General features: G+C 44.3%; 1 protein-coding gene across 1 annotated transcript in view; it reads left to right on the top strand.

The window, feature by feature from the left end:
• Nucleotides 1-27560, top strand: part of tspan9a (tetraspanin 9a) — a 213971-nt gene that overhangs the window by 53948 nt on the left and 132463 nt on the right. Inside the window, exon 3 of the mRNA XM_080002000.1 lies at nucleotides 3730-3797. The gene's annotated coding sequence lies outside the window, so the exon portion shown is untranslated. The remainder of the gene's footprint in view (nucleotides 1-3729; nucleotides 3798-27560) is intronic.

The following is a 27560-nucleotide window of genomic DNA, read 5'->3' as shown; positions in this document are numbered from 1 at the left end:
GATCACCAGAGGAGGCTAAAGAGTTTGTCATCAAGGAGATTGCTGAACTGGACAAGTATAAGGGACGACAACTCCAGGGAGAACAGCAACCAAGGTAGTGAAACTGTCTCTTGAACTTGAACTCGGGTCAGCTCACAAAGAGCATAGAACGTAACATCACACTACATACAACCATGACAAGTTTTGACGGATGTCACTCTGTGATCTCCATCTGGAGGTCAGCGCTTGCGTTATCCGGTGAAAATAATTCCCTCTCAGCACAATTTGAATTAGTGCCGGGCGAATAACGACAAAACAATAACAATTTTTTTTTTTCCTTTTACTCGATCGTTTCCGCAGATCTGTTCGTTTCCGCGCTCGGAAAGTTGAAGGGAAAGCCAATCAATCAGTTTGGACGTTCTAAAGCTGACCTTTAACCTCTAACCAACCACGTTTGCCGACATAGAAATAAACCCCCGCCGGTAGGTTGCGCTTGTAAACCCAGTACACAGGGAGCGGAGACCGAGCGCAGCGTCCAAAACTCGGAGGAGAAGCAGAAAGATGATGTCTCGTTGACAACAGGGACACATGCATCCATAGTTTGGCTTTTTTTAATATTTAAGTTCTGACCCAAAGCAGACGGTAAATATTCATTGTGTTGTAAAATATGTTGACGAGACGTCCCAACGAGGACGGACAACTCTGCAAACTTTATTATTTATTTCGTCCTACTTGCCAGATTTATTTTGTTTTTGATTTTCCCAAAATGTTATCTAAGTGATTTGTTAATTAAAGCAGCTGCACTTGTTACTTATTGTTCATGAATAGAAATTATTTGACTTGAAGTCGTAAAATTCCTAATATTTATTTTTAAAATGGCGTTAACTGACGGGACTTATTTTATTTTGAATATTAAATAAAAAATAAACAACAGAAAGTGGGGTATAAATGATTATGGGGATGATTATGGGGATGGAAAACCAAATTCAATTTTTCTTATTTGACCAGTAGAAGAAAAGGAAATCATCTATATTGTTAGCAAGTGTAATAATAAAACGTCTACTGACTGGATTGAAATTCGTAAGAGGACAGTCAAGAACATCATTGATGGTATTGCAAAAGCACTAGCTCACATTTGTAACTTTTCCTTCCAAAGTGGTCAATTTTCAAGCAAAATTAAAATTGAAAAAGTTATCCCATTATAAAAAGGTGGGGATAGACACCGCTTTACAAATTACAGGCCTGTTTCTTCACTCTCCCAATTCTCTAAGATATTGGAAAAACTCTATTTTGAAAGGGGTTCTCAAACTTTTAGGCTGGAGAACCCGGAAAAAAATGACAAAAAGTCTTGTGACCCATTCATTCCGACTCGCTCGAACAGCACAGTTAGGCACACGGACAAACCTCCATGGAGTTTGCACCCAATGTGATTAGAACTTGAGCACAATTATTGCCATTCGTGCTGCGTTTGTGCTGATTTGTGCCCTTAAAAATTATAATTTGTGCCGCTATGGTTTTTGATGTATTTAACATTATATTTCATCAGCTGTTATGTAACTTTCCACCCCACCATCATCCATATAGCTCGAACATAGTCTTGTTCATTTGTGCTAGGTTTGTGCTTAGGGTGACCAAACGTCCCAATTTGTGCAGGACAGTCCCGCGTTTTGACCAATCGTAAATTGTCCCGCAGCGAGTCGGCGCGACAGCGGCTTTCCTATCGGCACAGTGTCTCCTCTTCTACTGCACTATTAGGGACAGGAGGGGCAGAGTGAGTTGCTATGGTTACAGCCTACAGGGATGCACACACACACAGGCGTCTCTTTCGCTTGGTCTTTCTTACAGAAAATGGAGCTTACTGGAAAGTTCTTCATTGTGCATCTACTGAATAATTTAACCGAGACAATTATTTCTGGGGAAAAAAAAAAAACAAAAAAAAAATGTTGGAAAAAATTATATAAAAAAAAAAAAAAAATGTGAAAACACTTTTTACTTTTGTTGTGCATGTTCAGTAAAATCATCTGGTGACCCCCCATAAAACATTTGGCGACCCCGCACCTCGGGGGTCGGGACCCATAGATTGAGAAGACAGTAGAGGATTTAGAACAAACAGATCAAGATATTTGGTGCTAATTGAAGTAATAGCATAAATTACCAATTGTATAGACAGAAAGTATGCGATGGGAGTATTTACAGACCTAAAAGCTTTTGATACCATAGATCACCATAGACTGGGAAGGTATGGTATCAGAGTTATTGTGCTGAATTGGTTGAGAAGCTTTGTTAGAAACAGGCAATTCGTGGCAAATTTGTGAAGATAGATGAGCATAAATCAACATGCATGGATCTTACTTGTGGAGTCCCTCAGGTGTCCGTGTTAGGCCTGAAATTGTTCATTTTGTACATAAATTCTATATTATGCAGAGTATCAAAAATACTGAAATGTCTTATTTGCGGACAACACTAATACTTTTTGTTCTGAGGAGAATTTACAGCAGCTTTTGGAGGTGATCAAAACGGAAATGAGTCAATTAAAATGGTGGTTTGACATAAACAAATAATCATTACATTTGAACAAAACAAAGATTATGCTGTTTGTGAATTGTAAAGTAAGACACACAAGTGAAAAATAGACAATGTTAATATAGAAAGAGTATCTGAAAATACATGCCTGGGTGTGATATGAGACCACAGGATCTGCCTCACATAAGATACGTGCGAGCAAAGTTGGCAAGAAACGTCGCGGTTCTAGAAGGAGCAAGGCACATTCTGAATCATAAAGCATTACACACTCTGTATTGTTTACTCGTGTTACCGTATCTGAATTACTGCGTGGAGGTGTATGGATGTATTGTATTGTACACATACAAAAGCACATAACATCCATTATGCATACTACAAAAAAGAGCCATAAGGATTGTGAACAATGTAGTATATTGTGAACACACTAACACACTACTTTTAAAGTCACAGGCTTTGTGGTTCATGGATCTGGGAGAATTTAAGAGTGCACAAATAATGTATAAAGCAAGAAATCATTTACTTCCAGGTAACATACAAAACATGCTCTTGGACAGAGAGGGGGCTTGTAATTTAAGAGGAAAGTTTAATAAAAAAAACAAAAAAAAAACACTGTTCGTACAACTATCAGTACATACAACTGTTTCAATTTGTGGGGTTAAGTTGTGGAACGGTTTCAATATAGAACTCAAGCAAAGTCCAAGTATAAATCAATTTAAGAAGATAAGAGGTATAGGGATTATGAGGGATGGGTTGGTAGGATGAACGTTCGGTAATTGTTAAAGTTATATCTGATTGGTTGTATATAATAGCATTGGGGTAGTTGTTTGTGAGTCGTTTAAATGAAAAATATTGATTTAATTGTTTCAATTTAAGAGTTATGGAGAAGGAGAAGCACCATATAAGTGTGTACTTCTTCCAGCTCCTTTTCGCACATGCAATACTAATTTATGTTGTTGATGAGAATTTGTTTATTGAGAGTTTGCTGTATATGTGTGTTGTTCATTGTATTTGTTATTTGTCTTGTGTTTTAAATAAAATCAATCAATCAATTAAAAGTCTTTACAGTTCAAGGAAAGTAATGGATCTGACCCGCACTTCAGCAGATAATTAATTTGGGAATCAGACTGTGTCGGCAGTGGAAAAAGTGGTATGGGTACATCCCTCGTACCTTCTATATATAAGTCATAGGAGCAGCAGCCTGACTGACACCATTTTGCTTCTTGGCAGGATTCCCAGCGTTTCTATCCTGTGAGGAACAAGTACAAAGGGTCTCCACCCTCCCCCCTCAAGGAAAGGTAAGCAATCCATCTCCGCTCTTCTACCTCCACCCATCTGCTATGGCAATCTGTGGACGTCCTTGTCAAGTAAAATCCTAAAACCGTTAATTACCGAAGAGGTTTTGACTCCATGCAACTGCTGCAATGTTTTGACATCGATTTTTCATTTGACGGCACTTTTCAGCCTGATACAAAAAGAAACAGCCTTTTATTAGCCCCACTGAAGCTGTGGCAATGGCATAATTAGCGCGTGTGATGGTGCTGAGGTCAAGTTTGGCTCCGGTAAAGTTCTATGGATTGTGATACAGTTTTCAGAGATTGTGGCAGCTGTACAACATGACAAAAGTGACAAAAGAAATGATGTTTTCTTGTTCCTTGTGCAAATGTCCACTGGCAAGTCCCAGTAGCATGTCTATCTTCAGAGACATCAAACTGGAGCTATTATCACTGCTGTGGTGGAGGGACTGAGGAGCTTCCTGAATAATGACTAAGGTGACTTAAAGACTAATAATGTGGATGTTGAAAAGGTTGCATTATAACGATCACTCACTCCATCACCAAACGTTACCTGGTAAGCTGCCTCAGTTACAGCAGTTCACCAATGGATGTGCAGGATCTCTACTGGTCTGAAAATTGACCAGCATAAACAACAGCTATCTGTGGATGTAGAGCAGCTATTTCCAAAACTGGGGTACGCAAACCCCTAGGGGTACAGATAGTGACTTTGGGGGTACACCTAAAAAATTGTGATTTACATTTTCAAAGAGTCCAGGGCCCGAGAATAACTTGTGACCCGGGCCACATTTTTGTAAAAAAATGTAATTTAACATTTTTTTTAATAAAAAATGACAAATTGTGCAGAGTGTATCACTGTGACTGCAGCAACCGGCTGTTTGTAGAGAGAGTACACAAGTTTCGCTGGTGATGAAAGGTAAGACTCTTTTTTGGGACCCACTCAGTGAGCATCAGAACTGGATCATGGAGCAATAGAAGAAGGTGGCCTGGTCTGATGAATGGCTGGGGTTAGGGTCCGATCCGATGGAGCGTCTGTGGGATGTGCTGGAACAACAAGGCTGATCCATGGACACCTCACAACTTCCAGGACTTAAAGGATCTGCTGCTAACGTGGTGTCAGATACCACAGCACACCTTCAGAGGTCTTGTGGTGTCCATGCCTCAATGGGTCAGGGCTGCTTTGGCGGCACGAGGGGGAGCTACACAATATTAGTTGTTATTAGTGATGGTATAGTGTTGTGGCTGACCGGTGTATAGTGTGTACGGGTGTATGTCTGTGGGGGGGGTGCACTGACCCTGGTGTGAGAGGGGGTACACAGCTGGAGGTTTTGTGAAGGGTTACCAGACTGTAAAAAATGTGGGAACCACTGATGTAGAGAAAATTGCACAGTTCACAAATGATACGCCATCAGCAAGTCCACTTTGTATCTGACATATTCCCCGTGGTTACACCTTTGAGATGAGACGCTATATCTTACATTACACAAATAATTGGCCACTGATTCACAAATCATCCGTCTGGTGTTATGTGCGAGGAATAGATTTCACAAACGCAGAGCAATTTGTATGTGCTAGTTTTATCAAAGGAAATCGTAATGGAGTTGAGGGTTTGAGCAGAACGTACAGTATGTTGTGACAGTTTGACCGCATTGCTTTTGATGTTTTGCAAACGCTCTACTTCCGTCAGAATGGCTCTCTTATGTGCTTCTAGACGCTGTTGGTGGTCCAGGCTCTAGGCACTGTGTGCTTGCTATTTATTTTATGTAAGTGCAAGTTACGTAAGTGTGAATATATGTGTTTTCATGGGTGTGAATGCTGCTATTTCCTGAGCCCTCAAGCCATCTATTCTCATTTCATGCTGGACGTACTGTTACTCGAAATATAATGTAAATGACCTTTTATAGACTAAAATCAATCATTTTGATCAATAATCAATAGATTATACACTGCACGGCTCTCTTTATATCGAACGAGCTGCCTTAAACAGGCTTTTATCCAGCATTTACTCTCGTCACGGGCTGTCCTGGTTCAGGGCGGTTCCCTTGGACTCCATAGCTTGCAGGGCTGAGTCCATTAAGCTTCAGAGGTACAGCATCCGGGAAAGTCTTGTTCCGAATTACAGTAACACCACATAGACGTTGCGATGAATCTCTCGCTGGAAATGTGCCCGGGTTCCACCGATCGGCCGCCCAGAAACCCCCCCCTCCCCCCTGCTGTCCGGGAGCCGGCTTCAAAGTGAAGCGTGGCTAAAGCGGGGAACTAAAATTAGCCGGGGCAGAAGATAACCTGCGCCTTGAGATCAAAGTGAGGTTGAACTGTCAGGCTCTTCCTTTCGGCGGCCACGGTGGCCGAGGCTATTGGAGGAGAGAGAGGAATGCAGAATGTACAGAGATGGGACAGGGGAGGGCAACGCTTTCATGTGAAGGGCCGGCCGCTGACAGACCTTGTATTGAGGTGTCAGTTTCCCAGCGGGAGGACCCCGGACTCCGTCATTGGGGGAGGATGAGGGGGTCAAGGTTTGGAGCGTTGCACATCCCACTTTCACTCCTCAGTAAATTTTCTATCGCTGTGGCCAAAGCTGCCTCAACAACCCACTTCTGCGCTTTGTGGATAACCCATGGTGTTTAGTTACACAGGGCCAAGTGTGTACATTCACATGATTGATTATGTGTAGGATTTTCGGGGTGAGTGTGTGTGTGTGTGTGTGTGAGACGGAGAGCGCGAGGTACCGAGGGCCCTGTGAAATCGGGACATAATGTGCTGACGTCCAAAGTCAGATAAAAAGTTACTGGAAAAAAAAGGGGGAGAAAAGATTCAGGATTTGGATTTATTCCTGTTAAAACTAGTGAGTGAGCGCTTGGCTGCCTTCACGCCGATCCGACTGTCGGAACCCTGGGAACCCCCGGTGGCTATCGTGGAATTCACATCACAAAATATATGTCTGGCTGATATAATGATAGTGATTATGGTGACACCCAACGTTAACATTAATAACGTCATGATTTTACATGTGTCGTCAATTGTGGCAAAAGTTGAACATTTTCCATTCATCATTCATTCGCAATAATGAATGAACATGAGACTTCCCGTGGTTCGTTGTCGTTTGTCGGATTCAGCGTAAAGCACGCTTTACAGTTTTGTCCGTCCTCGCTCATAATGACATCCAAGGTCACGAGCACATCCACGCGTACTTGTCTTGTGGCCTTGGCTGAAGCACCCCCAGCCACCCGGGCCCCTCTGACCACAGCTATGCAGAGAAGTACTGGGAGGTCATAGGTAACCGAGGCCCGAGGGGGACGGGGTGGGGGAGAGGACGGGGAGACTGGCTGGGGGAGATAGGAATCAACCAAAATACAGTGCCTGACACTTCTCTTCCAAGGAACAATTTAGCATGTTTATTACTCTGGCCCAACAGCAAGCTACACCCCTCCCAGTTTAGCCGCCGGAGACCTCACATGGCAGAACTCTAATTGGTTATCAGGCTGTTGCAGCGGGACACAATGAATCACAAAAAGACAGACAGAGAGAGAGCGTTTAACACAGAGGAACACGATGGGACCTGAAGTTTCAAGTCTAGCGGTGGAATTATTTCTTTATATCTCCGGTTTTATTTATGCATAGGAATGTGGCATGCCGCCGCTTTTTTCATAGGTCGAAGCATGAGTATTGGTGGTATTCGTAAAGACTCTGCGAGGGCGCGCGAGGGGTTATTGTCTGTTGGGAAAAGTGCAGGAAATCCAATTAGGGCCTCCCAAGGCCTCTATTTCACACAAAATTGGTTGCTTTCCGCTGCATTGTCAATGAAAAATAATGTTATTTTTATGCATGTGTGTGTGTGTGTGTGTGTGTGTGTGTGTGCGTGCGTACGTACGTGGGTGCGTGTGTGTTGGTGAATTTGTTGTCTGGTAACATTTTGAAACGACGAAGGGCTCCGCGAACGGCGGATGGATTCTGAATAGACAAATATCAATGTTTTTTCGAAACAGTATTTTGCATGACCTGCATCTCGCAGCAGTCGTCTAAAACACGTCTGACTGAGTTTTGGATGACTGATGTCTTCTTAGGAAGCTCGTTGCACCACACCACACTGCCGGGCCAGAGTGCCTATTCCCCAGCGTTCTCAGTGTGTGTGCGTGTGTGTGTGTTTGCGTGCGTACCGGCCTGCGTGCGTGCGTGCGTGCATGTGTGCGTGTGCAAGGCATGTTCCACCATGCATTCTAGCACTGTACGGTGCTAAGTTGCATGCACGTGCGGTGCCGCCTCCGAGGACGATCTCCGGTCGGAGGCGCCCCGAGCTGCTTTGTGAATTTTGTGGAAATTATGCAGGTCTAGTTTCTATTTTGGAATTGTTTTTTACCCACAATTCTTTGCCTGCTTTGCAGTGCAAAGAATCAAATCAATTCAATTGTATATACAGTAATCCCCCCCAGGTGATTTTAAATGTATGGTTAAATGCAGCAGCACCCAAACCACGCTCCCAGAAATGTAATTTTAATGCCTCACTGATATTTAAGTATTAATTATGTAAAGAATAGTATAGTCAAGTATATTATAGTATAGTTGAGTGTATTGCTGCATTTTGTTGTGTTAATTTGTGTCGTTTGTTATAGTGTCTTGCTGTAAAGTCTGATGACATACAATAGTAGTGCTATACTAAGACATACAATAGTAGTGCTATACTAACTACTAAGACAACTACTGTTTTATGTTGTAGGTACATTGTAATCTTTTAACTTTTTTTAATCACAGACTTTAAATCAATATTAATTGATATTATCCCACACCCACCAACTGCACATACCCACAGGAAGGGGATTAAAAATATAAACTTTTTATTGAACTCGATTTTCTATTAAATATATTAAATTGTTATTAGAATTAAAAATACAAATAAAAAGGAGAAAATAAATATAAAAAAAAAAAATGAAAATGTACAAGTTACAATTACATGTTTATTATACAATATCTTGGTCTTGAAATTGTCTATGTTAATCAAACAGGATTAAGTGTGTTATTGCTGGGTTTATTGTAATTTTCTCACATTTTGTATTTTTGCATCCTGGCGTAAAACCCCAGTAACTCCCAGTAACCGTGTCTTAACCCTAACCCTAAAGCTGTCGTCCAGACCGCTGCTGGCCTTACTTTAAGAGCTGTCGGTGTCTTGGAGGTCAAACATGGACATACCTACATGAGACGTAGACGCTCCGTCTCTCTCGCTTGTTTCTTTAACCTGTTTCCTTTGTCTTTGACTCTGTTGGCCGGTCTGTCTCCCCCTGGTGCCGCTGGATTATTTATTTTCCCACACAGACGGTGCCAGGGTACATTTCGGAGAAACATTCCACGGCTATGTCATGTTGCAGCCACGCTGCTTCTCTAGGCTGGGAACCATCCCAGGAATGCCCCCCCTGCCGCGTCGGACACATCCAGGTTCTATTGCACTAAATGCCAGCGGGCTCAGATGGGCTTTGATGCTGCTTGTACGTGCACGACCCCAAGTGTGTGTGTGTGTGTGTGTGCGTGTGTGTGTGTGTATGTGTGTGTGTGTGTGTGTGGACGTCGACAGGCAGCGGGCCCTAGGTATTGATCGTCAGCCGCTCTGACGGGAACCCAAAGGGCAGGGTGTATCATCTGTCTACTGAGAAGAGCATTACTGCCTTGCTGATCTGAGATCACAAATCCAGCCTGCACAGAAGGATCGAGAGACGGTGAGAGAAAGCCATAGACGCAGTCAGCGTGACGGGTTTTTTTTGCGCGGCGGTAAACTGAGAACAATGAGTTGCAAGAACCTGAAAGATTGAGTCACCCACCAAGTCGTGTCCCCTAGTGGCCACCGCCGATTGAGACAAACAGATCCCCTTCTAACCCCGGCAGCTGAGGAAGACGCTTGCCCTGGTCGACCCTTTGACCCCCTACACGCTCCTGCTTCCCTCAATCCACCGCCCACCCCACCCCCCGTACCCCTGTTCTCTCATCGGCTCACTAGGCACAGCCAGGGAAGTAAATCTAAGATCGGAATATGCAGCGTATCTCAATGCCACGCATAATGACTGTAAAATTACATCAAAGTTGATGTAATCTCATCTCCTACGATTTAAATGTGGATTATGCTGATCCTTGGAATTTTTTTCCTTTTTTTTTGTGTGTTATCCCCGCCACTTAAATCTCACAGTAGTTCTCTTTGTTTCCACCCCGACCCCCCTCGCCATTCCTCAATCTTATTGTCTACTGTATGTCCACCAGCGAGGTTTGATATGGTATCTCGCTTATCGTGATCAAAAGCAGGGGTCGATATGGGCAGCGCCGGAGTATTCTCAGCGGGTTACGCACCTCGTTTTGTTTACAGACACCTCAATGTTTTCAAATGTTTCAATGTTTTATACCCCCCCCCGGGTATAACAATCCAAGATCACGGCAACTATTCTTGCGTGACTCTCTCTTGCGATCTACTTCACGCTGCTCCTCCACAGTAATTATTTCATTACTCCACATCTTCTAAATCCGTCCTGAACATCTAATGTGCTGATAGGCCTCCATGAGGCTTTAATCGGCGGAGCCGCCGAGAGCCATAAAACCAAGAGTGCCAATAATAGACTGATGGACAAAGGAGCTCTTTCTACCTGCTGTTCGTCCATTATCCTTTTAGCGCGCTCCATAATGGACAGGTGACCAGGCAGTGAACTGGGCCACGGACCCATCGTCCTTTGGGAGTGGTAAGATAAGAACCATGTGAGGGGAAGGTGTTGACAAAGTACACAATTTTGCAAAATATATACGTCTACTTTATGTTCCGTATATAGCCTTAGATTCCTCCTCTGTTGCATCATCATCTTATCTACTATGCAAGCTGGCTGCGGCTCGAATAGCTTTGAGGCAAGCGAATCAAACCTCGGGCAACGGGGCTGTATTTGACCACAGGAAATAGACGGGGACAAGAGAGTGACTCCCCGAAGAGCTTCAAATAACCAGAAGTAAGAACAACCGAGGTGCAGCCTGTAATCTAGTTCGTCAGAGGACTGTGTGGGAGAGACAGCTCGTCACACTCCCTTCGAGTCAGAGTCAATGTTATTGATTGGGTGGGGGTGGGGGTGGGCAGTTACACAGGGAATTAGTCCAGTTAGGGATGTCACAAGAACTGTTACCTTGCCAGCAGGTCGATGCCAAGATTCAGAAAAAGCTACGGTACTATGTTGTTCAACGGTGTTGGTAGTACAGTTACACACTCATAGGCCACTTTATCAGGTAAAGTGGCCTATGAGTGAAACCATAACAACTGAGCCGCACGAATCGATGGGTCCATCCTGCCTTGTATCAACGGTTCTGGTGCCGCTCTGGTGCAACGGTGAGGGAAATGTTTTCTTGGCGCGCCTTAGGCCTCTTAATGCCAATATGCCAATTGTTGAGACAATGAGTTCAGTGTGCTCCAATGGCCTGCAGTCGCCAGATCTCAATCCAACAGAGCACCTTTGGGATGTGGGGAAACGGGAGATTCACAGCATGAATACGCTGCAGACAAATCTTCAGCAAATGTGTGGACACTGTCGTGTCAACAAAGACCAGAATCTATTGATTGATCCCTGCACCTTGTTGAATCCATGCCATGTAGAATTCCATGTTTTGGGGGCAAATGGGGGGGGTCCTACCAGGTAATGGAAAGGATAAACCTTAATCAAGTGGCCACTGAGTTTGGTGTTGAGTAAGTACCTCCTCCCTGTCTGTCTGCCCCCAGGCAGTGGCGTTTAGGGAAGCCACACACCGTAGGAATGCTCCGCCAAACATCAGACTTATCGAAAATAATGCAACAGAAAGGAGTCCTGTGTGTGTGTGTGTGTGTGTGTGTGTGTGTGTGTGTGTATGGAAGTGCTTTGCCTTTGACGCGAATGAAAAACCAGTCTTCAAACGGTGCCGTTGAGCATCTCAAAGAGACATATTGTACCAAGCCCAGTGCACGAGACGAGTACAGGTCCCGGTAGGCGCCCTTAGCAATCCATCTTCCACTAAATTCTTCTACTAAAATTCAGTACACAACCCTGAATTTCGACCCCCTTACTGTATTTCTGTGTTACATTACATTACATTTAGCAGACGCTTTTATCCAAAGCGACTTACAATTGTTCAAACACCGACGGACGCAGCCATCAGGAGCAATTAGGGGTTAAGTGTCTTGCTCAAGGACACTACAGCATGCTAGCAGGAGGAGCCTGGGATCGAACCAGCAACCTTTAGATCACTAGACCACCAGCTCTACCGCCTGAGCTACCATCCTGTGTTAATATATTCTGTGTGGGCAAATTTTCACTCCTGTTCATTATCGGAATTGCTTTGTTCAGCACAGTACGATTATAAACAGTGTGACTGGGGAAAGCGGAGTTACCTTCGCTGTTGTCGTCCCTCGCTGTGGATATGAAAGTTGCTCCGGGTAGCGCGGCAATAACACAGTCAAAGTAATTATCTTCGATTTTGTCGGCGGCGGAATGCTCCAGCCGAAGTTTTCTCTCCTTTCTCGTCCTTCTGTGTGTTGACCCTGTCCTTCCAGATGGAGAAGGAAAGTGATTTGGAGCAGCAATATCGCAGCATAATGATGAGCACCTATCTCAGGTCAGATTCCTCCGTGAAGAGCATCGCAGCGGTTTGGCCCAGCGTTTTGAGGGACGGGGGGTATTGTGTGCTTGGATGAGCTGCAGTGTCTGAATACAGTACGTCCACTGGGCACGCTGCCGATGTAGTCACACCACCTATTTAAGTCAGTTTTAGTTGGTTTTGACTGTAATTGGCTATCCATAACTTTCTAGTTTGTATCATTTCAGAGACACCAATGGTCAATAAGTGTACATATGTTGGGAAAGAGCATCTGTCTTTGTATCTCAGCATCACATAATCTGATTCTTTGACGGACTGTGAATATCCGCTGTTTTAACTGCGTCGAGGCTTATTTTGTCCAACCACCAGTAGAAGGTCATAGAAGGTCACCGCACGTTTTAAATTCAAAAAATTTAATGCTGCAAATCAGCTCTTTTGTCTACAGCGTCGAATTGCCTATCCTTTATACTCTCCATCGTGACTGTTTACCGGACTATATATATATCCATCGTTCCATCCATCTGCTGCTCTATAACCCCTCTTTTGTGGTCACACCCTAAATTCACCGAAGGAGCTTTTAGCTGAACACCCATGGGCCCACATCGGATCTAACTCCACCATGTGGCAGTTAGTGTTCGTACCTTCATCGTGCCCTGTTCCCTTTCCGTAGAGCTGTCAAAACAACCGTTTTGACCCCTTCACACCTTGCACGGCTTTATGCCAATGTGCGCCTAGGCCTGTGGCGATAATTACTTTATCGACTTATTGTACGATATATGGGTATGACCTTGATCGTTTTTCTGACCTTGGTAATTGCCTGTTGTGTTGACATGTGTATTTGTTTACATAAGAATGTCACCAACATGATGGAAAATTAAAGGGTTTTTACAAGACTTGGGAGCAGCGTCTAAGCGTTTTTTAACAGCATCAAGTTCAAGTTCAAGTTCAGTTATTTGTCACACACATATACATACGGTCATACATATATGCAGTGAGATGTCATGACACCCGGTGATTATGCACAATAAGCTCTATAAGCTCTAAAAATACTAAAAAATACCAAAATGTGCGTAATCGACACAAGGTGCTCACGCAGGCGCCACAATCGCGATTCTGGGCTCTATAATTATATAATAGAATTAATTTACTGTGTTATATGATTGCCATAGCGTCACCAATCGAACAAACAATGCCAATTTGATCAGCTGGTAGCGGCCATTTTGATGGTTGCAGCTATTTTGACCCAAACCCTCTCCAAGTATAAACGGTAATATCTATTATTATTATTATTATTATTATTATATATATATTTTTTTCATTTTATTTATTTTTTATTAAGGGTGCGACACCGCTGCTCGAAGTATCAACTTGACAAAACTGAAATGATACCTCGGCGACAGAAGAATCCCCCGAAATCGCAATCTCCTCCTCATGTGACCATGATCACAGGCCCCGGCTGAGTTTCATCTCGATAGAATCCATGGTGGACTCTCTGCCACTGTTATTCCTACAGATGCTGTGTTCAAGTCACGTGGGAATTTATGATCAAAGCGACTTGCTGCTTTCTGCTGCTCATAACATCAATCAGTTTTATATCTAAAACCACTCTCCTTATATTTGAACTTATGGAAGAATTTATTTGGAAATGGCTTTGAACAAAAGTACCAGCTAAATGACGTAGTGTAGCCAAAATATTGTAAAAACACGTTATATATAAAATATATAATAAAATAATATAAATATATTTTTAAAATCCACAAATAAAGGATGAATTACTTGTGTTGTGTAAACCATTTTACAAATGAATGTAACTGAGCCGATTTAACATAGATAAAACGATGCTGAGACACGTTCTGCTGTCATTTCTTCTTCTGCCTCTCGCCTGCTCTCTGTGTCGGGGTTTCACCGTGGGCGGTGCTCAGGCAGCTCTTACACACACACACACACACACACACACACACACACACACACACAGCGACAGTGAACCAGGTAAAGATAACATTTTATTTGATCCCGAGAGTCCATTTAATCTATTGTTTTGGTTGTGTGGTTTTATTTTATTTATATTTTATATATTTAGGGTTTTTTGTTTCACATAACAATGTCTGAATATTCTTAAAAATTAAAATTTCATTGCTATTTGCAAGGGTGTACTTACATTATCATTCTATAATATTATAATTATATCAGTGGCAAAAATTGGTCTTTAAATGACAATAATATTGCTTATCGCAATTATTTCTGGGACAATAAATCATCCAACAAAAGTAGTTACGATGACAGCCCTATGTGTGGCTTATTTATATTTATATATACATTCCTTTCCATCACACGGCTCCGAGGGGCTTACCTGTATCACTGGTGTAAATCTAAATGCAATTTTCTGTGTGGAATAAAAAAACTGATGTGATCTTTTTTTTCCATTCACATGAAATGACATCCTGGAGAGGATGTTGACACTGCTCCCATTTGAGATGCAAAGATTATTTTAAACAAAGGATTATACTCTAGAGATCCAGTTCTCGGGTGGTTTTAATCTCATACCGGGTCAGGATTTTACTCGTTGTGCGTGTGTACTGGGGGGAAGGGGGGTGAGGCCTCATGTTTAAGTGATGGTGTTTTGAATCCCGTGGGTCGACATGCATCCAGCAGACAGACAGATGGGGTGTTTTTAGTGGCACTGTAGGATGTTATCACTAATGCTCCGGATTAGAGGAGATCAGAGCCGACCTTCTACCTTTTACCTGAAAGCCAGGCTCTACTTTGGGCATGTGACACAATTAAAAAGGTCTCACCACCGGAACTTTGGAAAAAGTTCCAAGGGTGCACAACAAGGGTCATTTACACCAAGATGCCATAAAATACGATGAAAATGTCTAACTGTTGAGACAACGAGATGCGGGAACTTCTGTCGGCAATGGCCGAGGCGGAGATCGTCAAATTGGAGGAACGCCAACGGACTCGGTTGTTTGTGACCAATTATGTACTGGCTAAGTGACCGTGGTGTACACCAGCAAAGTAAAAGCGCTCGAAATGCAGCACCATCAGGTCGCTGACCACAATGGCTGGAGTGGAAACAACCACAAAACATGGGGCTATTTTTGTTTGTGCGAGGCTATATGGGGTTCGAGTCACTCGATGAACCCTGTGACTTTGGTCGGTAGCATGCAGACAACAGTGCATCAAGCTGTTGTCGATCACCGATTTCATTTGAAGTACAAGTAAGATTTTATTTGGCCTTTATTGCTAGTATTTATGGATAACTGCTAACAATGCTAGCTGGCTTTGTAACAACTATTAAAGTAACGTCATTCTTGTGGCTATTGTCAGTCGTTGTGTCGTTCTCCACCTATGAAGAGGAGGAGGAACCAGACACGCTCAGAAAGTCTATCCGCAGAGGTGAGGGACCTGTTCAGTGAGATAGACAAGGACTTCAAGGAGCGAGAATGGCTTTGGTCATTGGAGCAGCAGGAGCACGGGCAGCGGGTATGGAGAGAGGCGCGGATGGAGAAGGCGCAGGAGATGGCCGTTCTTCAGGACATTACTTTTGTATTCCGACGAAATGGTCCAGCAGATGCTTGCCACGCAGCCTCAGTACCCTCACTCAGCACACGCCTCCTGGAGTCAAGACCCATGCTAGCCCCACGACCAGATGCAGGGCCCTAATTCCACCGACCTCTGAAAGACTTCTTACTTCCAATTGCACTATTTTTCATATACACTGTTCACAGAAAGATAATGTTTGCCATCCTTTTCATGGTTTGTTCCATTTTATACTGTTTTCATTGAAAAAGTTGCACTATTTATGTGATTTTATTTCAGAACTTTCTATTATCTATTGTTCTTATCTATATGCATAGTTTATTTCAATTTAGTATTTAGGCCAAAAATAAGCAATACTGTTATTGTGACGAATCAGTAGTTGGTGTGTATGAGTCATATGTGTACATACATATTTGCAAAATGAGACAAGTAAGTTTCTCAACCCTGGTCCTGGGGACCCCCTGCCCTGCATGCTTTAGATGTTTTCCTGCTCCAACACACCCAGTTCAAATGAACATGCAGGGCAGGGATTGAGGAACACTGAGGTAGCAGCATCAATGTTCCACTCAGTTCGTTTATCTATCTTAACATTGGGCAGTATGCGGCAAGCAGCAACAATGTCAGGCTTTATAGAAATGTCCACATGATTGGGCTTAGGAAGGCGCCTCCAATGGCCTTCAAACGTCTAAATGCATTCTAGACCACCATTCGAGCAGAACTGAAACAGTAGTTGAAGGTTTTCTGTTTGGGAGTCAGGTGAATCCTCTCATTAGCCACTTCTTCAGAGGGTAAGCTGCGTCTCCGATGAGATGGATGGGTACCTCCACACTGTCTACAGTCATTGGCTTCTGTGCAGAAAAATATAATACAGATATATTTGCTCTAGGTTTTATTGTTATCTACTATGTTAAGGTGCTGGTGGAAACACACAAACACACACACACACAAACACACATGTGTGGTGGACCTACATACATAGCCCTTCACAAGATACTGTATGTGTGTTTGCAGGTCAAGTGAAAATGCCTGGATGGGCTGCAGACTAAGAAATGGAACACGGTCATTATTGTTACGTACCTCGCGGGGGAACAAGTTACCATCTTGTTCTTCTGCCATCTGGAAGATAGGAGGGTTGACAGGCACTCTTGCGTCATGTGTTTGACTAGGCTGCCCCACGTATATATCTGTGAAGCTGAACAGAAGAAACCACCGTGAGTAAAGCCTACCACAATCCAGCAGTAAATATTTAGCTACAATTATAAGAGAGCCAGTATTTTATACGTATTATATAAATAATAATAATCCTTAACAGAAATTGTGGTCTACAACCCCTTGCAGTACAATTGAATACCATCCTTTCCAATTGTAGTAAGACGCTGGATCAATCCTCGGAGCAATAACGGGAATGGGGCTTCCGTCGATGGCACATGCACACACAGGATAACTTTGCTCTGCAAATCCATCTAGGGTCTTCTGAAGTTGTTCCTCTTTTGGCAGGTAAATTGAACGCTTGAATAGGTTGTCCTTCAGCGCAGATGTTACTTTGCGTAAAAGGCCACATACAGTGGACAGTCCTACACCAAAGAGACAGCTTGTTGTGTTGTGCTTGGTCTGTACTCACTTGGTGTGACATACCTCCGAAGAACAATGGCCAGTCTCCGACACGACCCTTTCACGATCTTTCGGGTTAGTACAGGTTTCACCAGACGTAACAAATACTCAAACGTACCCAGGGACGTCTCCACTCCACATCATCAAACTTTTGCAAAACATCTGCCCAAAAGATCTCCCTGCTCAGTCTCTCACACTTCCACATGGCCTTCTCACGCTGCTCCTGAACACATTCAAAGCGCTGCAGCTTTCTTTTTCTGGTGGGATCTTCGTGCACGGAGTGTAGTTGCCTCTTACTCTTTTCTGCTTGCCTGTATATTTCTTTCAACTCTTCCGTTGATAATGGGGATATTTTTAGATACATTAAATACATAAACACAAATCACTGCAATTTCCGCAGCGTACTTTTTACGTCATGTCCTGCCTCCTGCACGCTCTACCCAGACACCACCCCACACATAAAATACACTGAGTATTTCCAGTAGGTGAGAGCGCGTCTGACATGGAAGGTCTCCTGTTGTGTGCTACATGTGTGAATGTCCGGCCCTGATTCTGACATTGCCTGGAGTTTATATGAGAAAAAGACATCAGATAGTCAGACCTTTTTTAGATGTGATACTGAAAGAATTTGTCACAAACCGTGTATTTTATCAGGTTTTCTTATGGGGTTTTATTGGCTCTTTTGCACTTTAGTAAATGGGCTTGTTTGCCTATATCCACGCTAATGTAAGAGACCAGAAACAGGAAGTTGCGCCGCTTCTGACTGGTAACCTGCTGTAGCCAACTCTCAGGATGTACTGCCACATGATACGGACAAAATAATTTGGTTAAACCGATTCCGGGTATTTTTACAATTGGAGTCATTATTTTATTAATTTTGTGTTTCTAGATGATTGGAGATGATTGACTGGAATGATCATATTATATAAGGTTTATAAGCAGATGATTTGTGTCTTGCAGGAGGAAGGGTCAGACATGTGGCAGAAGAATTTGCTGTTATTGTCTGTTTCCAAATGCAAGTGGAAATAGCCTCAGTTGTATTCAGTATTCATCCCACAGATTTTGTTGTGGTACCTGTTTATTGAGTTAAATTTGCACCTTGGGAACTTCCACGTGCCTCTTGCCTCTTCCTCCAATTAATGACCCTCTGGCTAAGAAACCTTACAATTAGTGTTTGGAAAATGCATTAAGACTTGTGGGACTACAGTATATTGTGAGTTTCCCATAAGATGATGCAAAGCAACATTTTAATGAGGCCTGGGTTGGAAATAACAGCTCTTTGTGAGCAGATAGGGCAGTGAGAAGCTTCCTCCCGAGCTACTTGATGAGTCCACAAACACCTTACAGAGAAAGCACTGATGAACAGAGCTATTGAGCCCTGTCGGTCTCGTGCTCTACCCTAATGCCAATCCAATATAGTCATTCTCTCTCCCCTCCAGAGCCCGGCCCAACCCAACCCAGCTCCGTGGGGAATTCTCTGACGCGAAAGGGATTTACACAGTCAGCTTTGAAAGTGGAAATTACAGATGGAGGTGGGGCCGGCACGTCTCCCGCCTCTAGATGATTACCCGCTACACACCTTCACCTCCATTACGCCGATCCACGTGTATGTGTTTCTGGGCTTGTTTTGTACGGCCCGGCTGGGGGAGGAGGCGGGGGGAATTGGGGTCAGTTACAACCCCCTCCCCCCCTCCCCCGCACGCTCTCTTTGTCTGGAGATCATCTACTATGCTGGCCGTAAGAGGATTAGCGCCTGTTGTGACATTAAACTGGTGAGCCAGGGGCTTTCTCTGGCAGCAGGCAGGCGGCTACTCCACACCCAGCCCGAATCACAGCAGCCTCACTTTTACCGCCAATATTTGATTTAGACCTAGACTTTTTCAGCGTCAGCCATGTGTTAAGCATTCACCGCGCAAGGCGTAATGTATAAAACAAGATGGTGGTTAAGATTCATAATACACTTTTTGGTTGCTTTAGTTCTCCGGAGCGACTTGCCCGCCAAGGTTTCTCCACGGAGCCTCCCGCGTCTCGATGCAGCCGGAATACCAACAGAGCTGGAAAGGGAGAAAAAGGGATAGAGAGAGAGAGATAGAGAGAGAGAGAGAGAGAGAGAGAGAGGGCAGGGAGGCATGAAGGGCAGGCAGGTTGCGGGGACGGCCGAAGCGCAGGAGGCCTGGGTAAGGGTAGTATAAGAAAGGTATAAAGTACACGTTCAAGAATCCCGAGAGCCAACAGAGAGAAACAAGTGGAGCTTTTTTTTTTTTTCTTCTTTTTTTTGGGAGCATTTGTGCTCTCTCTTGCCATTGGCTGCCTCCTAAATTGGAATTGAAACCCCAGCTGGCCAGGAGAGAAATCCTTTGAAACGTTTCTTGTGTCAAAACTAGTTTAAACAATAGCTTCCGCTCTCTCCTCTTTCTCTTCTGGGTTTGCTGATTATTTTCTTCCTTTCATATAAGACCAATTTGAGCCATAACAAAACAATTCAGTACTGCAGGTAACAGTGCAGGCTTCGCCCTGGCAAACTGGACAGCTGAGCAACAGGTGCTCTGGTGCCCCGTAACCCTTTCAGGTTTTTTCGTGACAAATTGATCTGGTCTGAGCGAACCGAGCGATTTTCATGGCAATGCAATAAAACACTGCAATGCATCTTTGCAACACATCATGCAGCGGCCGTAAATCAAACTCAGCGTGCAGGTGACGCTGTGCGTCAGACCCAGAAACACTTCGATTTTTTTTTGGTGGCCCATAGTTTAAGCAGCAGCAGCATGATTTCATACAAGGCACATAAAGCATATATGGTTTAGCACACCTGAATACCCACCAGCTTTATGATGACATTGGGATCATCAGGACACATCTAGGGTCGTCATAATCTCATTAAGAGGAATCTCCTAATTTTAGCCTCCTAATTTTAGTTAATTTAGTATCGTCATAAAAAGGCTTTAATTATATATATATACACACACACACACACACACACACACACACACACACACACACACACACACACACACACACACACACACACACACACACACACATAACTATCCACAACACAACATAGACTGTATACCTAGTCACAACATAAAAACCACCTGCCTCATAGTGTGTCGGCGCCCCTCATGCCGTCAAATGGACTCCTGTTGTATCTGACACCAAGACGTTAGCGGCAGATCCTTTAAGTCCTGTAAGTTGTGAGGTGGGGCCCTCATGGATCGGCCTTGTTGTTCCAGCACATCCCACAGATGCTCGATGGGATCTTTGTCATGTTCCTCAAACCATTCCTGTATAATTTTTACAGTGTGCATTATGCTGCTGAAAGAGGCCATTGCCGTTAGGGAATAGCGTTGCCATAAAGGTCTGCAACAATGTTGAGGTAGGTGGTATGTGTTAAAGCAACATCCACATGAATGCCAGGACCCAAGGTTTCCGAGCAGAGCACGCTGCCTCCACCGGCTTGCCTTCTTCCCATAGTGCTTCCTGGTACCATATCTTCTCCAGGTAAACGACACGCACACACACCCAGCCATCCACATGATGTAAAAGAGAATATGATTTGTCAGACCAGGCCACCTTCTTCCATTGCTCCATGGTCCAGTTCTGACGCTCACGCGCCCATTGTAGGCACTTTCAGTGGTGGACAGGGGTCAGTAGGAACACTCTGACCAGTCTGCGGCTCGACAGCCCCATACACAGCAAGCTGTGATGCACTGTGTGTTCTCACACCTTTCTATCATCGCAGCATGACTTTTATCAGCAATTTGTGCTACAGTAGCTCTTCTGTGGGATCAGACCATACAGGCTGGACTTCGCTCCTCACGTACATCAATTAGCCCATGACCCTGTTGCCGGTTCACCGGTTGTGCTTCCTTGGACCACTTTTGGGAGGTACTAACCACTGCATACTGGGAACACCCCACAAGACCTGTCGTTTTGGAGATGCTCTGACCCAGTCGTCTAGCCATCACAATTTGGCCCTTGTCAATGTTGCTCAGATCCTTACACTTGTCCATTTTTCCTGCTTCCAACACATCAACTTCAAGAAGTGACTTTTCACTTGCTGCCTCATATATCCCTATAATATATATACGCCTAATATGTATATATAAAATATGCACCTCCTGATTTACTCTCATGATTCAAAACTAGCAAAGTGGTGTTTTAAATCTACATAATCCCAACTAATCTTGTTTTCAAAGGCTTTTGTAAAGGACTCTATAAACCACCTACTCTATACCTTTATGTGTGTGTGTGTGTGTGTGTGTGTGTGTGTGTGTGTGCGTGTATGGGCATGCATGCAAGCGTGGCTGCGTGCGTGTGTGTGCACATGGTTTTTGTGATGGCAGCTGGTGTCTGTGTGACCAAGCTGTAATTTTATTACTTCTACCTGGCCCAGGCTGAAAAGGCAGGCTTGAAACGTCTTAATTTCGCTTTTTTAGTTTTTACAAATATTAGACCCTAAATAGTCTTCAATTTTAGTTTATGTGGTTTTGTCTAATACAGTTTTATCTATATATTTATTTTTGTCAAAATGAGTCAAGAGTCAAGTTCTTCCGTTACTGAGAGAAAATAATGAAAAATAATCAAATAAAATAATGAAAAATAATCAAATAGAGATAATGCAATAAGCCTCCTGTGGAACCCATGACTTAATACAATTTGTTCAGAAATCGTCTTAAATTTGGTCAAAATTGGTCTCCAAAGGAGTATTAAATCGAAAAGTATTTCACCCTTTGATGCCTGCAGACGCCCTGTCTCCGCGCCGCACGGCCAGACGTCTAGATGGGAGCAATGTTGCTCCACAGCATTTTACCAGCTTACACACACACACACACACACACACACACACACACACACACACACACACGCACACACACACACACACACACACACACACACACACACACACACACACACACACACACACACACACACACACACACACACGAAACCAACAGGTGCACGCTAAGCTGGTTCGCTCCCCGGAGGACCATTCCAGCGGTGTGGCCTGTGTTTTATTTAGCGGAGGAAAGAGAGCGAGAGGGGGAGTGCGAGCGAGCCATTTTCCTCTCCTCTCTTTTCCTCTCTTCATCGCCTCCTCTCTTCTCTCCTTCCCTCCTCCTCTATTGCCCTCTCTCCCCAGCCCTTCTCCTTTCCATTCCTTCCCTCGTTTCTTCCATCCTGTTTTCCTCTTTCCTCCATTCTCTTCTCTTCTCCTTTCTTCTCTCCCTCTCCACTCCCCTCTGCTCCTCTCCTCACCTCCTTTCTCCTCTCCTTCTCAACCTCTATTATCCTGTCCTCCTCTCCTCTCCTCCCCTCTCCACAGTTCTCCCCTCTCTTCTCCTTTCTTCTCCTCTCATCCCTCCCTATCCACCCCTCTCCCTTCCTCTTCTCCGTTTCCCCTCCTCTCATCTCCTCTCCATCTATCTCCGCCCTTCTCCTTCTCCTTCTCCTCTCCTCCCTGCTTTCCCTCCCCCCCTTCCCCTCCATTCTCCTCTGTTCTCCCTCCTCTTCTCCCCCTTTCTTCCTTACTTCCCCCCCTCTCTCCTCCTCTTCTCTCCCCTCCTCCTTTATCCTCCTCTCCTCTGCTCTCCTTCCCTAACCACTCCTCTCCCCTCTCTCCTCTCTTTTCTCTCCCATCCTCTTCTTCTCCCCTGTCTTCTCTCCCCCTCCTCTTCTTCCCTCTCCTCTACTCTCCTCTTGGTGCCATTGGCGAATGGACATTTTTGAGCAGAGAAGTTTTAACATGTCCCTCAGCATCTACTGGATGCTTTTTTTCAGCCCTGGTTATAAAGTAATGAGTGCTGGGGGGTTGATTTTCTTTATATTTCTTCTACTACCCCCCCTAGCCTGGTATGAGGCAGCGGCTCCCCCCTGTCCTGCCTCTCCTCAGCAGCCTGCACCATGGACTCCGGGCGGCAGCTGCACCAGACGCTCGGGCAGAGGGGTGGGGGTGGGGTGGAGGGGAATTAATTGTAAAGCCTTGGGCATTTAGAATAAAATACTTCAAATTGATTTGGCCTAGACAATTTAAACAAAGAATGTGGTAATAGCTTTTCATTAACACAGGGTCCTGTCGCCTGCCTACTTGGCGCTGCTTTTGGCAGACCCCCATTATATTCCGACATCACTTTTCATAGAAACCGGACGAGACCCGGCGATGCCCAGGCCCCAGTGGAGCAGCATCGCTATTTGTAGTCGGTATTTTCCGACCAGCGTTTGAATTTTTATTTTATTTTATATTCTTCTTCTGGAAATATATGACGTGGTCCATATAACCAGTTTCTACAGTCCTTCACGTCTGGGAACAGGGCGAGCAGGCTATTATAGAGGCTGGTGTGTGACGTACTGCCGATGTACTCAGAGACGCTCTTGTTAAGTGAAGGGGGGGGGCGTGAGAGAATGAGGGACAACGTGTCGCCATCACGCATGGTGCTTGTTTGGTTACATGAGGGAACTGCTTCTAAGATAAAAAAAAAAAACACGGTTTTGGTGCACCGATCAAGGTGATCGCGGTGACCCATCGCTTGCGCGGCATGTGGGCACAGTAGGTACCGTCGCAGAGGGAGCGATCGGGGTCCAGGACCCAGATTATTTAAAATGATATACAGGTACTCCTCACTTAACGACCAAGTTCCGTTCCTCGGACCAGGTCCTGAAGCGAATTGGTCGATAAGCGAGAACCCGTGTTATTTCACAGTAAGGGGGCGTGGCCATTACGAACGCTAGTGCAGTGAATACTGACAGACTGCGGGAACGACACTGAGAACGGTGATGAGATGAGATGTATACAGTGTATACAGTGTATATAGTACAGTATATATAGTGTATATAGAATATATAGTATATATTGTGTATATAATATATAGAGTATATATAGTATATATAGTGTATATAGTATATATAGTGAATATAGCATATATAGTATATATATTGTATATAGTATACACATATATAGTGTATACAGTAGTATAGTGTATATAGTGTATATACTGTATATAGTATATATAGTATATAAAGTGTAAATAGTGTATATTGTGTTTAAAGGGTGATGCGCGATGAGATGCTTGACGCTGAGATGCCGTGGTATTGTACACAGCGTACAATACAGACTGGTCAGAGAGCTGGTCGTAAGTCCGAACCGTCGTTAAACAGGTAGGTTGTTAAGTGAGGAGTACCTGTAGTTATGTTTACAATGATATACAGCTCTAGAAATTATTTATATTAATCAGACACACAAAATAAATCCCCTGTACAGTATTCGCAAAGCTCAAATGACAAGCGGAGCAACTGAAACGTTTCTGTAAAAGCCCTTGATCATAGCCTGGAAGACAGTCATTTATAATAACTTCACAATGATTATTGTGTTTATACTTCATATCCTCCTGTATCTTTCACAACTTCTTTGGTGGTAATGAGCCCGATACCGCGGTGACGTCACGTAACTGCGGTATTGTTGAAATGGGGTTATCGTCGCAGCCCTACCAAGCGGAATCAATAAGTTTGCGTAGTCGTTCTGACTTTAGACCATGGCGGATGGTCGTCCTCCGTTCAGTCACTTCTCTCTTATGGTCAAAGCCACTTTGTCGGAAATAAGGGTACTGGATATGACAAGTACATTACATGACGTCATTTAGCAGATGCTTTTGTCCAAAGCGACTTACAGCTTATTCCTCCACGATGGAGGCAGCCATGCAAGGCTGAAAAATCATTTGAGATGCAGCCTGACACTGTATGCCAACTTTTCAATTGAAAGGTAATAAACATTGTATTTTTAATTATGCCTGATACAATCATTAATATTTTGAGTGTAAAGGGGCTTTGAACATTATTCTCATGCCTAATCTCATCTGTGCATTGCACTGCTGCCTCACAGCAAGAAGGTCCTGGGTTCGATTCCCGCCTGGGGCGCTGTTGGCACCGTGCTCCGGCGGGTTATCTCCCAAATAGGAGCCTTTCTGTGTGGAGTTTGCATGTTCTCCTTGTGTTCACATGGGGTTTCCTCCACCTAACGTCAGTAAGGACCCCCACCAAAAACATGCACCCATCATCGTCTGACCAGCGATGGACACTTATCACCTGGTCCCAGGGCGGGTCCACGAATGCTGCCCACTGCTCCTGGCTGCGCCCCCGGAGGAAGGACAAGCCAAGGATGGGTTAAATGCAGAGGCCTCATTCCACTGGCCACCATCCAAAGGGTCAAGAATCCCCCAAAAGACCACCTCATGACCTTGAAAAACACTTTAGAAAACGTAATGTTGTGATGCAGTATTAATAACTTTTGAAAATTGGAGATGTGTGCGATTTTGGGGGACAAGCACTATTTTCTGAAGAGGGCTCGGAAGAACCCACTTATCTTCAATGTAGATAGACATCCCACACATTGTCTAGGTGTCTAGATTCATAATAAGTCATTTTATACAGTCAGGTCAAGTAAAAAAAAAATGCTGTCATCACATGGAAATTGTTCCTTTGAGGCCTATTTCATCACACATGAATGCAATTGAGCCCTTTGGGTTCATAAGAGTCTCAGAATTAGGGAAAAGATAAAAAGGCGAAAATAACATTTTGCCTGCAGAAAAAGTTTTTTTTAGGATCATGACGTGAATATACCCTATGTAGTTGACATATGTCAGGCATCGTTGTAAAGGTGAGATGCTTGCAGTTTCCAATGAGCCCAATTTCATTGAGACATCTTGATGCGAGAGGTCAAATTTGAAAATAGTCATACCCATTTACTTTTGTCAAAAAAAGCTGCGGACTTTTGAGCTATGTTCCGCCATGGGTTCGTCTGGCAGTCGAGTTTCCAGTAATACCAGAAGCTTAAACTCAGTTGGAAAACTGAGCTTGCGCGAGCTTGTGTAACACAGACTGTGCTGCGAATCCGCCAGTGGGTCCATCGGGCTTAACAGGTTAAGTGTCTTGCTCAAGGACACTAAAGCATGCTCGCAGGATGAGCCGGGGATCGAACCAGCAATATACCCATTACTAGACGACCAGATCTACCTCCTGAGCCACTGCCCCCTGAGTAGTAGTTTAAGTACTTTGAGCAGAAATGTCAATGTAGTACTTTTACTTATGTCATGGTATATCTACTTTTGCTGAAAAAAAGGCCTGAGAACTTCTTGCACTGCTGGTGCTCCTCAGAATGAACACACTTGGTGTCAGATACGTACCAGGCTAAATATTGACATCAAAACAAACATCCCGACGCAGCTGTGGTGGTGACTGGTGACCTTAACAGGGCCAACCTTAAAAAAGTTCTGCCTAATTTCCACCAACACATCACGTGTGCCACCAGGGGAGATAGAAATTGGACCATTGCTACACACCTTACAAGACAGGATACAAGACCGTCTCGCTCCCTGCTTTCGGGAAATCTGACCACGCCACGATCTCGCTGGTTCCCGTTTACAGGCCTCTGATCGCACGAGAACTGGTGGTGACGAGGGAAGTGAAGCGGTGGACGGACCAATTGGAGGCTGCGCTTCAGGACGCTCTGACTGACGAAGACTGGGACATGTCCCAATCAAGTTCGAGTGACGTCAGCGAGTTTACGGCGGTGGCAGTGAGCTTTGTAGCTACGCTAGCAGATAATATCATTCCCACGGTAAAAGTTTGGATATTTCCAAACCAGAAACCAGGGTTGATAAATCCATCCGCTGCGCTCTGAATGCTCGCACGGCCGCTTACAACGACGGTCTTGTATCTGGAAATATGGACAAAGCGGCGTCGTGCAATCTGCGGAGGGTGGTGAGGGATGCTAAACGGGCGTACAGAGAAACGGTGGAGCTACAGATGGAGCAGGGGGGGACACAAGACGCTTGTGGGAGGGGCTGCGGACAATAACAAACTACAAGAGCAGCTCCTCCCCAGCCACAAGTGTGGACGCCTCCCTAGCCAACGAACTGAACTCCTTTTATGCGCGGTTCGAGTCTGGCAACAACACTGCTAGCTCGCCGGCTAATTGGAGTTACACCCGTGCACGAGGTCAGGAGGGCATATCTGGGCGAGTACTGAAGACCTGTGCTAACC

Source organism: Zeus faber (genome assembly GCF_960531495.2).
Source record: "Zeus faber genome assembly, chromosome: 6".
NCBI classification, from domain to species: Eukaryota; Metazoa; Chordata; class Actinopteri; order Zeiformes; family Zeidae; genus Zeus; species Zeus faber.
Note: the sequence above shows the minus strand (reverse complement) of the source record. Positions and strands in the feature narration are given on the sequence as shown.